We start from the raw sequence: 17,533 nt of genomic DNA, 5'->3' as shown, positions 1-17,533 counted from the left end.
CATACTAACAGTTGAATTTGTCAGTAAATGCTTATGGTCAATCCTTGAGGACACAGGAAATACATATCAGAAAACAGGTAAAATCAAAGACCTGAAAACATTTCAAGATTGACTGTTTCCACTCCTTACCTCTGAACAGAATTCAGTGTAAAACTCATCCTTCTGACAAGTTAGCAATTTGGAAGGGCAGTTTTAGATATACAATTAACTCAAAATGCAAAGCAGTCTGTGGACAGACAGCACTTAAAAGACTCCAAATTTAAATAAAATATTGCAACTATAATCTCATATATAGTGTAAGACTGGGTCTATAAATGTTTTAGAGAACAGGAATACAGAGCAGTATGAAACACTGCCATGAGCTTCAGCATTGAATTCAACTATTGATAACCTCAAACTTCAGTTAAGCATATGAAACAAGTATACATATGAGAGAAAATAACATCAAATAAGGGTATTATTTAATATACCTCTTGCTCCATAAATGCAAAAGAAATATGGTGTTCTACTTCTACATTTGCACTATCCAACAATATATTCTAAGCCCTATGTTAAGTATTCCATAAATACAAAATGTATTTGCCCATCTGCTTGTGAAAATAATAGGATCATAAATATGTTCTGCTTTCCTCATTAAAAAAGCAGTTTCCTGCTCCTCCTCTTACTAGCAGAACACAACAGGATGGTGTTAACCCCATACCTCACTTAGATTCATAGAACATAGCATACAGTCCAGGAAGTTAATTGTTCCTCTTCACTTCACTGGCTTTTCAGACAGTTCTACCTACAGTCTGCACATAGACTATGACCGACTATGTAAACTATTATCAATCAGCAATCCAGAAGCATGAAAATATGCCTAACAAAAAATAGCATCTAAACACAACCCAGGGGAGAACCACCAAGAGACAACCCCTCCTCCAATCAGAGTTATACCTCAGCCATTTTGAGACCAAAGGTTTGGTTTGGTTTTTACGTTCTTCTGCCTCTCCCACATAAACAGTAATTGGATATGTCCTTCCTGTATCAAGGCCGCACAGAGAGACTTTCAATTTTCTTTCCCATCCATCCCTTCCTATTAAGGAAAGCTCTCTCAGCTGTTATGCACTCTGATACTTTAGCCAGGGAACTGAGGCATAAAAAAAACTTGAGGAATAAAGGGAACTGATCTGAAGAATAAAAACAAAACAAAGCCTTCTAGAATGAGCAGAACAAGTTTAGATCACAGAAAGGTTGTAAAGAGCTCTGAAATCAGCATTAAGTCCCCACTAATCCCACAATCCAAAAAAAGCTTTTTAGGAGGACTCCAATATAGACCAATCAATTTGAGTAACCAGAATCAGGCACAGTAAAAACTTTTAAATACTTGATTACATGTAAGAGAATAGTTGATGATATGCTTCTTCTAAGATGCAAAAAAATACCACTGCAGTTAGTAACTAAAACAGAAGTGTTCCCCCCCCCCTTTTAAAACTAAGATCTCTTTAATCTGGCAACAGTGCTCCTTTTTAGTATTTATATTGCTCCCCTACTCCTGCAAAAAGCAAGGGTAGGGGAGCAATATAGGGGGGGCAAGGCCTCGTGTCTGGTAAAAACCAAACTTGATGTCTTCAGACACTCTAGGATTTACAAGAACTCCATGGTTCTACCATAGAGTTTTTGTAAAATGCTAGAGCATCCCCATTAACATGTAAGAGTTTTTACTGGAAATGATGGAAGTGTGCTGGTGCATACACCCCCTCATGTTCTCCCACCAGCACCTGAGGCACTGGCAGGCAACAAGGCTGGATATCAGATGGCCTCCCACTACAGCAGTAGCCTGACATACCTAATTTATGGAAAAAATAAAAACTAGCTACAAATTGATGGTTGTTGTGGGTTTTCCAGGCTGTATTGCCGTGGTCTTGGCATTGTAGTTCCTGACGTTTCGCCAGCAGCTGTGGCTGGCATCTTCAGAGGTGTAGCACCCAAAAGACCCAAAAGGTGTAGCACCCAAAAGTCTTTTGGGTGCTACACCTCTGAAGATGCCAGCCACAGCTGCTGGCGAAACGTCAGGAACTACAATGCCAAGACCACGGCAATACAGCCCGGAAAACCCACAACAACCATCGTTCTCCGGTCGTGAAAGCCTTCGACAATAGCTACAAATTATTTTAGACCATACAAAGATGCAGTCTTGCAGCATGGAAACTTTAAAAAGCAACCACCCCATGATCTTCAAGTTCAGCCACTACTCAAGTATTAATAAATAGAACTTTGGTGGCATTTATATTCAAGCCTATGTGATGCAATGAACAGAGCATCAGATCAAAACTGCAGAGACTCATGTTAAAATCCCTGGTCATTGGGTATCTCTGTCAGTCTAATCAATCTTATAGGGTTGCTGCAAAGGTAACAGAAGGAGAAAGCCACATATGCTTCCATGAGCTCTTTGAAGGAAAGGCATGATAGAAATGAAATAAGAAGCCAAGGAAAAATAAAATTCTACTTGGCTTCTAAAGTCATCTATAGAGGATGCAATTTTCATCCAACTTTCCTAACCCATCAAGTCTTCAAATGCTTATTGCCACACACAGCTATTCCCATTCATGTCAGATAGGGAGAGTCACATTACTTTCATCATGTAGCCATCTGCCACAAAAAAACAAACACTGATTTGTAACCGAATCAAGCATGCGAGGAAAGGTCAAGTCTTCTTTGGTTCTTCATTACATTTGGGAAGGGGAAAAGACAACCCTGTTTTAATGTCTGTCCACTCCAGCCAAAAACCTGAAGGTGGTACAATTTATTGCATCTCCCTGAAGGAAGGGGGGGAAACCTAGAATGTTTTCAGCCATTGCCAGTCTACGTTCTCTTCATCTTTCTGCTTTCCCTTTCACTTCCACAGTCCGCAACAATAATTCCTGCTCTCCATACAAGCTGTGGTATATATGATGTTTACAGTACAGCTGTAAACAGAATTATTCCCTTTTAAGTCCATTGACTTAAATTTGTGACTATCCTGTTAGGCATTTATATTTGGCCGACGTAAATGGCTCAAAAATACTTATAAAAAAATCAAACTATAGCTGTTTGCTAACAGGCTGCCAAGAGCTACTATGTTCCACAGATGGAGACACAAACCAACAAACTAGAATAAAACAAATGACATGACTTTGTTAGCATAGAATAGGATTATTATTATATAGGCTGCCTTTCTTGCTTAGACTGAAGACAGATTACAAAACATAAAAAACAATACAATCAGACAACAAAGACTTCTAATTAAGAATGCAACAGGACTAGGATTACAGATCTAGAAAACAATGAAAATGAAAACCAATCCAATGAATTGCCTGAAGAACAGCATACCATAATGAAGAAGGGGGGTTACAGAGGTAGAAGACGCAGCAGTAGCAAGGGAGTACAATAAACACTACAGACAGACAGACTAATAGCAGCGGGAAGTACATGGCAAAAGTAAATTCCTCACTGTACATTATTTCCTCACCCTCATTTTATCCTCACAACACAAGTCTGTGACATAGGATGGGATGAGCCACACAGATTGGCCCAAGGTCATCCTTCCTCCTCTTTACCCTGAATTTGTCAAACAATGGTAGCTGTAGCACCTCTGCACTTGTTTACACAGATTAATATACAGTTAAATATTATACATGTTTATTAAGAAGTAAGCCCCACCAAGCTCACTAGGAGCTCTCAAGTGTGCTTAAAGCCTAAAGCTACCAATTATTTATTTTTATTTATTTACATTATTTATAGCCCACCTTTCTCACTGAGACTCAAGGTAGATTACACAATGTGGGTCAGTACAGACAATTTCAAAGACATTTCAGTAGAAAAGTCCAGTAGCACCTATAAGACTAACAAATTTGTGGTGGCAGATGAGCTTTTATGAGCCACAGCTCACTTCTTCAAATACCAGAGTGTGAGTTTGATGTAGTGGTTAAGAACGGCAGGACTCTAATCTGGAGAACTGGGTTTGATTCCCCACTCCTCCACTTGAAGCCAGCTGAGTGACCTTGGGTGATCACAGCTCTCTCAGCCCCATCCACCTCACAGGGTGATTGTCATGAGGATAATAACATACTTTGTAAACTGCTCTGAGTGGGCATTAAGTTGTCCTGAAGGGCGAGATATAAATTGAATGTTGTTGTTGTTATTTGATTTTAAAAGCCCTCTTGAATAGTTCGGCTTTACATAATTTGCAGAAACCAAGGAGAACCACTTCAAGTAGGCTATTCCATAAAGTGGGGGCCACCACTGAGAATGCATGTGTACAGACAGCTGTTGATTTTGCCCATATGCAAGGTGGTACCTGCAGAAGGCCTTGATCAGAAAAGTGAAGCTGCTTTAGTGGAACATAGAAAAAGAGGCAGTCCTGTAGAAACGCTAGACCAAGTCCATGAAGACCTTCGTATGTGACAACCAACATCTTGAATTGAGCCCGAGTAACTGATAGGTAGCCAATGTAGTGACTACAGAACAATGGTAATATTCATGGTCCTCCTAACTACCTATAAGAGCTGAAGTGCAACATTCTGTACCAACTGCAGTTAAAAATAATAAAAATAAACCCCTAATTTAAGCTTATTTAACTAATGGCAGTGCCTTGCTATCATTTAATTTTTAAAAACTGAAAGTTGAGAGAAATCACTGCCCTAAAATATGAACAACTAAAATTCATGTGGAGTTAACTACAGCATTCTTATGAAACCAAGAACAATACTCTTATTGAATTAAGCTACCCCCACTAAACAAAGTACAGAATACATAAAGAGCTCTTTCCCCTTAATCACTGCTCCAAATGTCTGGCACATCATTATGGATTGCCAAAAAGCAAAAACAAATTTTCGCTTCCTATGGTCTTGGTTTTTTTACCTAATGCTTTAGAACTCATTGCAAGCTTTAATTTTATTATTTTTTTAAAAAAAACATAGATTAAACATGTTTACACAGTAAATACAAAGAGAAGTTTATTTTATGTATTGTCGAAGGCTTTCACGGCTGGAGAAAACAGGGTTAACATACCTGTAACTTATGTTCATCGAGTTCTTCTGTGCTGACACACATGGGGACTGCGCAGGCGCAGGCCAGCCGCCGGAGAATTTTCTAGAGCTTCCATGGCTCCGAAGGGGCCGTTTGTCGCGCGCCTCAGCGACCGTTTTCCCGCCCAAACGGTCACGTGATCCTCCAGCGACCAACGGCCCCTTCCCTCAGTTCTCCCTTGCCGCCGCTTGACCAACACACTTCAGCCATAACACCTTAAAAACACCAATTTCCGTCACAGCCATCACAGTATTGTGCATTGGAGTTCACAGCGGGGTAGGAGGGAGGGTTGTGTGTCAGCACAGAAGAACTCGATGAACATAAGTTACAGGTATGTTAACCCTGTTTTCATCTTCGTTCTTCTGTGCCTCCACACATGGGAGTGTACCAAGCTTCACACAATAAGGAAGGCGGGGGTGAAGTCCAACACAATTTTATTGAACAAACAAGAACAACAATAAATAGATAAGCATATATACATCTATGTAAAAAAACTGTGTAAGGACACATAAATACTCAATATTTACATATATACACACCCCCAGGTACATATATACACACTTTCACTCAAGGGTACCCAGCAGGTACGCCAAGAAAGTCATTCCAAAACTCCCTCAGGAAAAAAGGGAGTGTAAGACAGCCTTGGCCACAGATACATCCTGCTCCGCATTGACATCAACGGCGTAATGCCTGACAAAGGTGTCTGCAGAGGACCATGTGGCTGCTTTACAAATGTTAACCAAGGGCACCCCCCTGAGGAGTGCCGAAGAGGACGCTTGGGACCGCGTGGAGTGGGCTCTGACATGAAGCGGGCAAGCCACCCCTGCCAGGGAATAGGCCTTGCTAATGGCCGTCACAATCCACCTAGACAGGGTCTGTGAGGAAGCCCTGTTACCCTTGTCCTTGGCCCCAAAACATACAAACAGGTGAGGACAGGTGCGGAATTCCTTTGTCCTATCCAGGTAATAGGCTAGGGCCCTCTTCAAGTCTAGGGAATGAAGGGCCTTTTCCCCCTTAGAGGAAGGTTGAGGAAAGAATGCAGGCAGTGAGATATCCTGCGAGAGGTGGAAGGCGGACACCACCTTGGGCAGAAACCCGAGGCAGGGACGCAGGACCACCTTGTTGGGATGAAACACAAGAAAGGGAGGGTCAGACCGCAGTGCAGACAGCTCACTGACCCTTCTGGCCGATGTGACGGCCACCAAGAATGCTACCTTGTAGGATAGCATATCTAAGGGGCATGTAGCCATAGGCTCAAACGGAGGCAACATGAGACGTGAGAGCACCAAGGACAGCGACCACTGAGGCACTGGAGCCGACACAGGTGGGTAAAGATTGTACATGCCCTTAAGGAACTGGCGGGATTGTTGATGGGAAAACACTGTAGCACCCTCAACTCGGGCGTGAGCAGCTGATATCGCTGCCAGGTGGACCTTGAGGGAGGAAACCTTCAAGCCCAGGCCACGCAAGTGGCACAAATACTCGAACACAACCCCCAAGGGACTGCTCTCGGGCACCACTCCCTTGGCAAGTGCCCAAAGCTCAAACCTGCGCCACTTGGCCGCATAAGCGCGCCTAGTGGAAGGCCGACGGGCATTCAGGAGGACCCTCTGTACCTCGTCAGAAAAGCCTACAGTGGAGGAACGATCCGCCAAGCCGTTAGGTGCAGCTTCCTGGGATCGTGGTGGACTAGGCTCCCGTTTAGGAGAAGGTCTTGCCGAGGGGGCAGACTCACATATGTCCGTTGGGACATCCGCAGGAGCTTCGGGAACCAAACCTGCCGGGGCCAGAAGGGGGCCACCAGGATGCAGTCCGTCCCGTCCTCCTCTATCTTGCACAGGACCCTGGGAATCAAGGGGAATGGAGGAAACATGTAGTGCAAGCCCTGCGTCCACGTAAACTGGAAGGCATCCCCAATAGAGAGGGGGTCGCTCCCTGCCCTGGAACAGAACGTGTGGGCCTTGGTGGTCGCCGCAGTGGCGAACACGTCTATCACCGGATGACCCCACATCTGGAAGATCGGCCCAACGCACTCTACGTTCAGCTCCCACTCGTGGTCCAGCAAAGGGACCCTGCTGAGGGCATCTGCCCGGGCATTGTCTGACCCAGCCACGTGTATAGCACGGAGCGACACGCCGTTCTTGATAGCCCACTGCCAAGTGAGCGTGGCTTCCCGGCACAGGGCCATGGACACTGTGCCCCCCTGCTGATTCACGTAGTACATGGCAGTCGTGTTGTCTGTCTGCACCAAGACCTGACGATTTCTCAGCAGTGCTGTAAGAGATACAAGTGCAAAACGAATGGCCCTTAGTTCAAGCACATTAATATGGAGGGTCTTTTCCCTTTCAGACCAGACATCCTGCACAGACACATCACCACAGTAAGCCCCCCATCCCAACAGAGAGGCATCAGTGGTAACCGTGATGTCATGGTGCCGATACCCAAATAGGGTCCCTTTAAACAAGTTGTCATCAGACATCCACCAGTCCAAGGAGGAGAGTATGACCCTTGGGATAGAGAATTTAAGGGACGGAGGGTGCAGCAGAGCATCGTACCTCCGCACAAACCAGTTCTGGAGAGGGCGCATACGCAGCCTAGCAAAAGGCACCACAGAGGTGGCTGCTGCCATATGCCCTAGTAAGCACTGGATAGTGCGCACAGACTGGAATCGGTTCCTTTTAAACATGGACACCAGACCCCTTAGGGACCAAGCCCTCTCCAAGGGGAGCAGGGCCTTACCCTCCACAGAGTCTAACAGTGCCCCAATATAGGACACCTTGCAGTTGGGCACCAGTTTGGATTTCTCAAAGTTCACCAGGAGCCCCAGGCGTTGGCAAGTGCTAAGTACCAAGCCAATGTCCTGCACCAGCCTAGCCTCTGAGTCAGCCACGATGAGCCAGTCATCGAGGTACGGAAAGATGGTACAGCCTTCCTCCCGTAGGAAGGAAACCACAGGGGCCACACATTTAGTGAACACTCGTGGGGCAGTGGACAGGCCAAAGGGGAGCACCTTATACCGGAAAACCCTTTGCCGGTAAACAAAGCTCAGGTATTTCCTGTGCTCCTCCCGTATGCCCACGTGAAAGTATGCGTCTTTTAAGTCAAGAACCGCAAACCAATCCCCCTGTTTCAGCAAGGCGATCACAGCCGCCAACGTAACCATCTTGAATTTGGTCACCTTGAGGAAGGCATTAAGGCCCCTCAGATCTAAGATGGGACGTAAGCCCCCATCCTTCTTAGGGACCAGGAAGAACCTAGAGAAGAATCCCTTAACAGAATCCTCATAGGGCAATTCTTCCACAGCACCCTTGGCCAAGAGCGACACGATCTCCGCATCCAGCTCGGCCATGGTGTTATTCACAGCTGTCAGGGGTGAACAGCATCTAGGCAGCTCAACGAACTCCAGCCCGTATCCCAGTTCAACAATAGTTAAGACCCATGAGTCAGATGTTATTGACTCCCACTCAGAGAGGAGTGGACTCAGTCTGTCCGAACAGGTCGGGGATACGGCTGGCGTGACCCGTCAGTACTGCCTCCCGGCGCCCTGCTGATCCCTCTGCTGGGCCGGTTGTTGTTGTTGCGCCGGACGAGGCTTGAAGGGCCGACGCCTCCTTTGCTGTTGTGCGGGAGGGTGAGGCTGCTGCTGGTAGGCAGGATACTGCTGGTAGCCCGGTCACTGCTGGTGGTATCTGCCCTGATAGTGGTAAGGGCCGGACCGGGGAGCGTACCGTGACCTGGAGGAGGGCTTGTCCGCAGGAGCCAGACCCAAGGACCGCACCGTCTGCCTGTCCTCTTTCTTCTTTTTCAGGGTCTCGTCGGTGGACTTGGAAAACAGCGAGTCCCCTTCAAAGGGCATGCTCTCCACCCTGGAACGCACCTCTTGGGACAGGGCCGTCGACCGCAACCAGGAGTGGCGCCTGAGGACCACTGCCGAAGCCATTCCCCGAGCAGCAGTGTCAGCAGCGTGGCTCCCAGCATTCATTTGCTGTTTAGACAGCCGGACAGCCTCTGTTTGAAGCAGGGAGACGACAGCCTTCTGCTCGGGCGGGAGGTCTCGAGTGTAGGATGCCAACTTCTCCCAGAGGTACAGTTGGTACCCTGCCATGATGGTCTGGTAGTTGGCAATCCTCAGACCCAGCGAAGCCACAATGTACTGGCGCCTGCCCATGGCATCAAGCTTCTTGCCCTCTTTATCGGCAGGCACCGAGGAGTGACCCGATCGTCGGGGGTTGAATTCCTCCATGACCAAGGAGGAAGGTGGAGGGTGCTTCACCAACGCCGGCCAGGTGCCCTGCTTGATCTTGTAGAGCTGCTCAATCCTCTTGGATGTTGGAGGCTGATCACAGGGCACCTGCCACACCTTCTCCACGATCTCCTCAATACCCTCGAGCATGGGGAAGCCGACGTACGCTGGATTATCCCCGTAGATCCGCTTGAGGAGTTTGTCCTTGGTCTGGGGGACTGCGGAAGAGATATCCATCTCAAGAGCCTGAGCCATCCTAGCCATCTGATCGGCATAGATGCGGAGGTCCTCGAATGGCAAGTCCGCAGATGGCACTAGCTCCTCAGCCGGCGATGGTTCGGACCAGGACTCCGACTGGTAGTCAAAGCTCTCCACTTCCTCCTCATCGGAACCGAGCTCGGATTCATGAGCCTGGAGTGGAGGGGGAGCCCACGCCGACCTCGATGTTGAAGGCCTCGGATCCGACACGGAGAAGCCTGCAGGTGCCCCTTCCCATTGGCAACGGTATGGCGAGGGGAGGTAGGAAGCCTGCCGATGTCGGGACGCAGTGGATCGGGCTGATCGGACACTGTCCCCGGAACGACGCCGCTCACGACCGACTGGAGGTGGAGACAGACGGACAGGCGACGGGCGGCTCCGACGAGGAGACGGGCTCGGTTCCAGCCTCGGCGACCGAAGGGCAAGCGATGGTCGGCTCCGACGGCGCGGGCTCGGCTCCGGCCCCGATGAGAACTCTGCGGGCACCGTCTCGAAGGCCATCGGATCCGACACCGGCACGGAGATGTCTTCTGGCTCGGGGGAGCCCAGATGAGGGGAAGGCGTGTGAGGAAGCACGATGACCTCCTCCTGAGGAGCGGGATGCGGCGACCGATGATGTTTGGTCTTCTTCTTCTTCTTTGCCGGTTCCGAAGAAGACCTCGGAACCGACGCGCTCCTCGCCTTCGAAGGGGACCTCGGCTTCGACCTCTTAGGCTTCATCGGAACCGATCCGGACGTCGGTTCCGACCGGGGACTCGGTACCAGGATCCTCGGTTCCGACGTCAGTCTCGGATCCGACCTGGTAGAAGACGCGCTACGGGGCGGCCGCACCGGTCCCTGCGCTGGAGAGGCCGCTCTCGACGCCGAGGTACTCGGGGGACGCGGTTTCGACCCCGACCTCGCGGAGGCCACTGAGCCAGCTCTTGATTGCCGTTCGGCAGAGGGGCTAGGGCCGGCCTTGGGGGAAGGCAACGGATCGCCTCCGGACATGACCTTCTGCCACAGGGAGGAGTTCAGTCGGGCCTTGCGCTCCTGCCGGGCCTTGGTAGTGAAGCCCTGGCAAATCCTACAGGCCGACACGTTATGGGTCTCCCCCAAACAAAACAGGCACAGTTCATGGCCATCGGTCTTGGCCATTTTCGTGTGGCATTGGAGGCAGTGCTTAAAGAGTGCCTTGGCGGCCATCTTCAGGGGCACGCTAGAGAGAGGTCAAACAATCCGGGTCGTATTTACCGAGTCCACGTCAAAGTCCAAAACGAGATCCGAAGAATAGTCAAGGTCACGAAGTCCGAAGTCAAAAGCCAAGCAATCAGTCAGAATAAAGCACGAAGCACAAAAAGCACAGAGCAACGAAGCTCACGTTCTCTCCAAGCGGCGGCAAGAAGAGAACTGAGGGAAGGGGCCGTTGGTCGCTGGAGGATCACGTGACCGTTTGGGCGGGAAAACGGTCGCTGAGGCGCGCGACAAACGGCCCCTTCGGAGCCATGGAAGCTCTAGAAAATTCTCCGGCGGCTGGCCTGCGCCTGTGCAGTCCCCATGTGTGGAGGCACAGAAGAACGAAGATGAACGATGGTTGTTGTGGGTTTTCCGGGCTGTATTGCCGTGGTCTTGGCATTGTAGTTCCTGATGTTTCGCCAGCAGCTGTGGCTGGCATCTTCAGAGGTGTAGCACCAAAAGACAGAGATCTCTCAGTGTCTCTGTCTGAGAGATCTCTGTCTTTTGGTGCTACACCTCTGAAGATGCCAGCCACAGCTGCTGGCGAAACGTCAGGAACTACAATGCCAAGACCATGGCAATACAGCCCGGAAAACCCACAACAACCAGAAGTTTATTTTGTTCCGTTAAGCTATTATTGTTCTAGTATTGCCAGATTCTAGTTTAGGAATCGCTATTAATACAAGTAAAAAATAAAAATCACCTTATTTCAGGCCTCTGTGGCCTGAAATGGGGCCAAAGTGGACTGTATCATGTCAGGCTGTAAGTAACAGGAAGTTGTTTTTGAATGTTCATCCAATTGCTACAAGCATCTGAAAGACCGCTCAGTGATCCGGGGAAGTCAGCATGGTTTTGTTCCTAACAGATCTTGCCAGACCAACCTGGTTTCCTTCTTTGATCGAGTGACCAGCTTACTGGATCGGGGGAACTCTGTTGATATGATTTATCTGGATTTCAGTAAAGCTTTTGATAAGGTCCCCCATGACATTCTGATGGGCAAACTGGAAGACTGTGGAGTAGACTATAGGACAGTTCAGTGGATAGGGAACTGGTTGGAGGACCGAACTCAAAGAGTGGTGGTCAATGGCATTTCATCAGATTGGAGGGAGGTGTCCAGTGGGATGCCGCAGGGCTCGGTTTTGGGCCCGGTACTTTTCAATATTTTTATCAATGATCTGGATGAAGGAGTGGAAGGGCTGCTCATTAAATTTGCTGATGATACCAAATTGGGAGGGGTAGCAAACACCCAAGAAGATAGAATTAAAATTCAACAAGACCTGAATACTCTGGAGAAGTGGGCAGTTGTGAATAGGATGCAATTCAACAAAGACAAGTGCACAGTATTACATCTGGGCCACAAAAATGAGAAGCACAAATACTGGATGGGGGATACACTTCTGGGCAGTAGTATATGTGAAAGGGATCTTGGGGTAAGAGTGGACTGTAAACTGAATATGAGCAGTCAATGTGATGCGGTGGCAAAAAAGGCTAATTCAATCCTGGGTTGTATCAAAGGGGCCATAGCATCGAAATCGCAGGAGGTCATAGTCCCTCTCTATACTGCCTTGGTCAGGCCACACCTGGAGTATTGTGTGCAGTTCTGGAGGCCTCACTTCAAAAAGGATGTGGACAAAATCGAGAGGGTGCAGAGGAGAGCGACGAGAATGATCAGGGGTCTGGAGACTGAGCCCTACGAGGAAAGGCTGAGGGCCTTGGGAATGTTTAGTTTGGAGAAGAGGAGGTTGAGGGGGGACATGATTGCTCTCTTTAAATATTTGAAAGGCTGTCATTTGGAGGAGGGCAAAGAGCTGTTCCAGTTGGCAGCAGAGGGTAGGACGTGAAGCAATGGGCTAAAACTACATGCACAAAGGTACCGACTGGATATTAGGAAAAACTTTTTCACGGTCAGAGTAGTTCAAAAGTGGAATCAGCTGCCTAGGGAGGTGGTGAGCTCCCCTTCACGGGCAGTTTTCAAGAAGAGGCTGGATGAATACTTGTCAGAGATGCTTTAGCCTGATCCTGCACTGGGCAGGGGGTTGGACTAGATGGTCTGTATGGCCCCTTCCAACTCTATGATTTTATGATTCTAAGTAGAAAACCAACACTCTGGAGGGCAAGTATAGTAGGATTAGAAACTAGTTTTCAATTTGTGAGGTGTTGTTTTAATTTGTAATCCTCCATATGCAGTTTGTAGTCCATTCCGCCAACAGAAGTGAGGTCTCTACCACCTTATTATCACCTAACCCTGCCACATGTGTATGATCATATGCCTGTGGTCATACAGGCATATTCAGTACTGGATGGTGTCAAGAGATGGATCTGCACATGCAAAAAAGCTATCAGAGAGCCTACAGTACAACGTTCCAGTACCACTTACAGGGGTAGTTTACATGTTCCTCTGTTAGTAGAGTAATGGACATGCTTGTCAAAATCACATTTGACTCTTTGGTATCAACACTGAATCAAACATTCCAGACATCATCAGGCACTTCATAAGAATTAGAATTCAGTGTTCTAGGACACCATATTAAAAGGGATGAGTAAGAACATCCATCTCTTCACCTTTTTTTTGTTTATCTTCATTATACTCAATAGTAAACTGGCTGTCTCTGTTCAGATGATAAAAGCAGTAAAAGTGGATCAACCAGAGACAATGCAGGGGTCTCTACCCACACAAAGGATTCACCAGTATGCAGAAAAATATGGCTGTGAATTAACAAAAGATAAAAAAGGAAAACAGACCTGCACTCCAGAATGCATAAAATGCTGACAGCAACTAAAGGAAAAATAAAGAAGAGCTAATGGAGAAAATAAGAGAGGTGGAAAATTTGGTCAGCTCAAACCCATGAAAGTTTACAAAGCCTGGAAGAGGAGAGGGGATGGGATGCAATTTCCAAATTGTTACTCCTGAGATTTCTTTAAGACCCCAAGTTTGTTCCCTCTCAACAGCAAAATGGCAGCCCTGTGCCAATTAAGGTAGTATAATGATATTGTCCACAAGAAAAAGGGAAATATTTGTATAACTAGTGGGAACACCCATGTATGGGAGTCCAGATTCAGCTTGCAGAGAAGGGGAAAAAATCCCACAATATTTAAAAAACAAACACACACCTATGCAGTGCCAAGGAAATCTTTCAGCATGAGTGCCCAACACAGGTGTAAATCCACAGCAATCCAAGCAGCTGCTGTTTAAAGCATAAATTAGAATTGGAAGGCGGGTCCTAATAAATACTCCTGTCTTTAAGTGGCAAAGGAGAAGGACCTTGATGGACACATCTAGGCTTGCCATCCCATCGCCCCCACTCACCTGTCAGGCAGGGAGAGGCACAAGGAAGGAGAGAGATATATGCACACAATTCCCCATAGTACCAGTGACAGAGGGATCATGGTGTGTGTTGAAGCCGAGACCTGTGAAAACCACCATTCTGGAGTCGTTTTTTTTTCTGAGCTACACTTCAGTGCACACAGCAACTTCTTCATCGTGCTTATTTTTCAATGTGAAAGAGGAGTTGCAGTGCGCACTAAAGCAAAGTTCAGTGAAAACTGCCTTCAGGGGAGAAGTTTTCAGTGTGCTCAGCTTCAGCACACACTGTGATTCCTGCATGGAAAATGACATGTTCTGGCATGATGAGGGAGCATGGCTTCAGTGGGTGCAATTGGAAGTGACTACCTAGCTGAGTCCTATGACTCATTCCACCAATCCACTGAGCTATTGGGCCAGGAAAAGACACAGGCTGGCCAGACCTCTCTGCTGTAGCTCCTAGGCACCTCTCGCGCCTTCTGACAAGCATGCAGAGTGAGTGCAAGATCAGAGAAACTCTCAAGGAGTTTGTTCTCTGGACTAGAGGCTGTGAAGCTCCTTTTGAATTTTAAGACTTACTTGGAAAGTAACATCTGGTTTAGGATCGAAAGTCTTATAGCGTTTGCTAACTTAGCTAATTAGCCCATTGTTATTTTCTTCTCCTGTTTTGCAAAATTATATAATTTGTATTTCCTTGCACTTCTAATAAACTTTAATAATTTATTAACTATAATTGTGTCCAGTGCAGCCAGACCTGGCCACAGGGCCACAGGTGCTACCCTTCCACCATCCTGGTCTACAGGAGCCCCAGTCCGGCTGTCCCCCTTTCCTCACAGGGGGCCAGCCCATGGCCCAAGGAAGGGGCACAATGCTGACTGGGAGGCCTGGCCCAACAGCCGAAGAGCTGCGAGCAGCCGGCCCTGAAGAGGCCGCCTGCCACTGCTGTTCAGCTGATGTGCGGGGCGGTGCAGCAGTAATTTCAGTGGCAGAAGCCGGAGGAGGCTCTGCTGACTACGCCCACCGTCTGGCTGCATTTCCCGGCAGCCAGCCCAGCAGGAAGGAGCGCGCTGAGCAGGGCTACAGCCCCTGAGGTGGACGCCCCGCTTGACCAAAAAGGGCTGCGCCCGGCTGGAGAGGGGCAGGCCCAGCCAAGATGGAGAGCGGGATGCGGGAGGTTGTCTGAGAGAGTGCTCAAGGGAGAAGAGAGGGCACAGGAGTGGAGTAAGGGGAGAAGGACAGGTCGGATGGGGGGACCAAGCCTATCAGAGGAACAAGGCGCAGGGATTTCAGTGGAGGGAGGAAGGGCTGAGGGCGAAGGAGGTTTACAAGACTGGCTAAAGTGGTGGGGGGAAAGGGAATATAAAAAGCCCCCCCAATGAAGCCAGGGAGGAGATAGCTGGGGCGGCTGGTGAGGGCACAGAGAGAGAGCAAAGTGGCCAGAGCCCAGCAGGGGAGGGGGAGGAGCTGGGTGACTTCAAGCCCCTCCCCTCCCCATATCTGAGGCCGAGGGAGCGCCCGCAAGGAGCAAGCCATGGCCGAAGACAGGACTAGAGCTGCAGGCAGGGCCGGGGCTCACAAACCGTGTGGAGTTCTTTGGAGCTTAAATATGAATCCAGCACCTTGGCCAATTTGCCATAGTTACCCAAGTAATTGTTTTCTGGACTCAGCCTATAAAGTGTCCTACCTTGCAGGGCTGACTTTTGTTTGCTTAAACTCTGTACAGCTTGAGAGTTGCCTCTTGGTCTCAAGTTGAAGTTAGTCAAAGAGGCTGGTGTTGCCATTGCTAATCTGGAAAGTGAAGACTCACTTCCCAGCTTTTGAGCTTTTGTTTCTGATCCCTAAAAAGAAAAGCACTCCTGAAGGGTTTTTTTCTACATTCCCAAAATAAGCAACAGTTTGAAAACCACCGCCTTGCTAGCAGATTCAACCAACTGTATTCCTAAATGCTTATAAAAGACTCTTCCCTTATGCAATTGTGGAGAGCAACTGTTATACCAGCTGATAAATTCAGACAACTATTTGTAATTTCACAGTGTTTCACAATCACAACAGTGTGAAGAGTTAAGTATTCAGCTAAATAGTGAAGTGTGGTGTAACAGTGGCACAATGCTCACCTGCCATTGGAGACTTGGTATTTGACATGGGATTTGGTTTATATTATGATCTTTGAACAACAATAAACATGTAGGTAATACAGGTAAGAAACCACTACAATTCCCAGCATATCACAGCAGTCACAGTGAGAAGAGTTCTGTCCCCACTAACTTACAGTTCCAAACACTGGTAGACTAATTTAGTTTCTAGAGAAGGTATGTTTACTTTGTCATGACATACAGCAATGGGATATCCTTAATGTACTATTTTGGGACTGAAAACAATATTAAAAACAGAAGAGGAATTTATTTAATTTATTTAATTGATGGCAACACTATCAAACTTGGCCCAGTGTTAGAAGAAAGAGAACATCAGTGCAATTACTTTGATGGACTAGTATATCCAATTTAGGCTGCCAGTCACCTCTTCCAAGTGCCATTTCCCATAGTTACATGAGACACAATTTGCATTTGCAAATGTGTGGATTAAAAAAAATATTGCCATGCAACAGTTACTGGCAAACCAAAGACATAACTTCTTTTCAATACTTTGCAAGCATTAAGAACTATGACATTAAGGAAGAACAGGTGAAGTACTAGATCATAAATAATATTCCAGCAGCAGAGTTAGGAAAAGATGCAAGGGGGGAGGTTAAAACAAGCTTACAAGTTCTAGAACAGACAATTATTCAAGAGGATAAACACCCTTACCAATGTGAAGCCATTTATGATCAATAGTGCACAATCCAAGTTGTCTGCAATGGGCCCATCATGATATTTTTTCCTAGAATCAGAGCTTGTGCTTTGAATATGCAAAAGTGGGCACAAAGATGAAAGAAAGCTCTTGGTCACTAGCTTCACAGGCACAGAGTACAAGGAACAGATGTGTAGAAACCTAGGGAGGAAAGAGGGGGGAAAGACAGATTAGTACATTGTAACATTTAATTTGTAACCTACCTTTTGCCTGAAAAGGACTCTGAAGTCAGCTTCAGCAGCTTCTTAAATTGGTCAGCAGGTTTGACAAAGAAATCGACAACTTATGTCATGTCTGAGCCACATATCAGCCATGCCAATATCAATGCTGTTGTCAGCAATGCTAATTCTAATGCAAACCTGTTGTCCTGAACCAATGTTTCATGCTGTACTTGCTATAACTTGATATCATATTGCCAATGCCATAACTGTTTCTCTCACATGCTTAGTGCAGGTGCTTATCTAACGAACTGTAGAATCTTTCAGTGTTCATGACCTTGTATAATACTCCCATGTATTGCTATGTATTGCTTTCCCAGCGACTCAACTTGATAGTACAAAGATGTGAGACATTCTCACACCTGGTTCACGCCAAAAATCCTGTTTACTGTTGGGAGGGGG

At 47.3% G+C, this 17,533-nt stretch overlaps 1 protein-coding gene across 4 annotated transcripts in view; it reads right to left on the bottom strand.

Moving 5' to 3' along the window:
• FRYL (FRY like transcription coactivator) overlaps positions 1-17,533 on the bottom strand; it is a 265,895-nt gene that overhangs the window by 236,261 nt on the left and 12,101 nt on the right. For all 4 annotated transcript variants that reach the window (XM_054990361.1, XM_054990362.1, XM_054990363.1 and 1 more), the window contains exon 2: positions 16,871-17,054. The gene's annotated coding sequence lies outside the window, so the exon portion shown is untranslated. The remainder of the gene's footprint in view (positions 1-16,870; positions 17,055-17,533) is intronic.

This window comes from Eublepharis macularius, chromosome 10 (genome assembly GCF_028583425.1).
Source record: "Eublepharis macularius isolate TG4126 chromosome 10, MPM_Emac_v1.0, whole genome shotgun sequence".
Taxonomy (NCBI): Eukaryota; Metazoa; Chordata; class Lepidosauria; order Squamata; family Eublepharidae; genus Eublepharis; species Eublepharis macularius.
The sequence above is the reverse complement of the archived record's forward strand: the minus strand, read 5'-3'. Positions and strand labels throughout refer to the sequence as shown.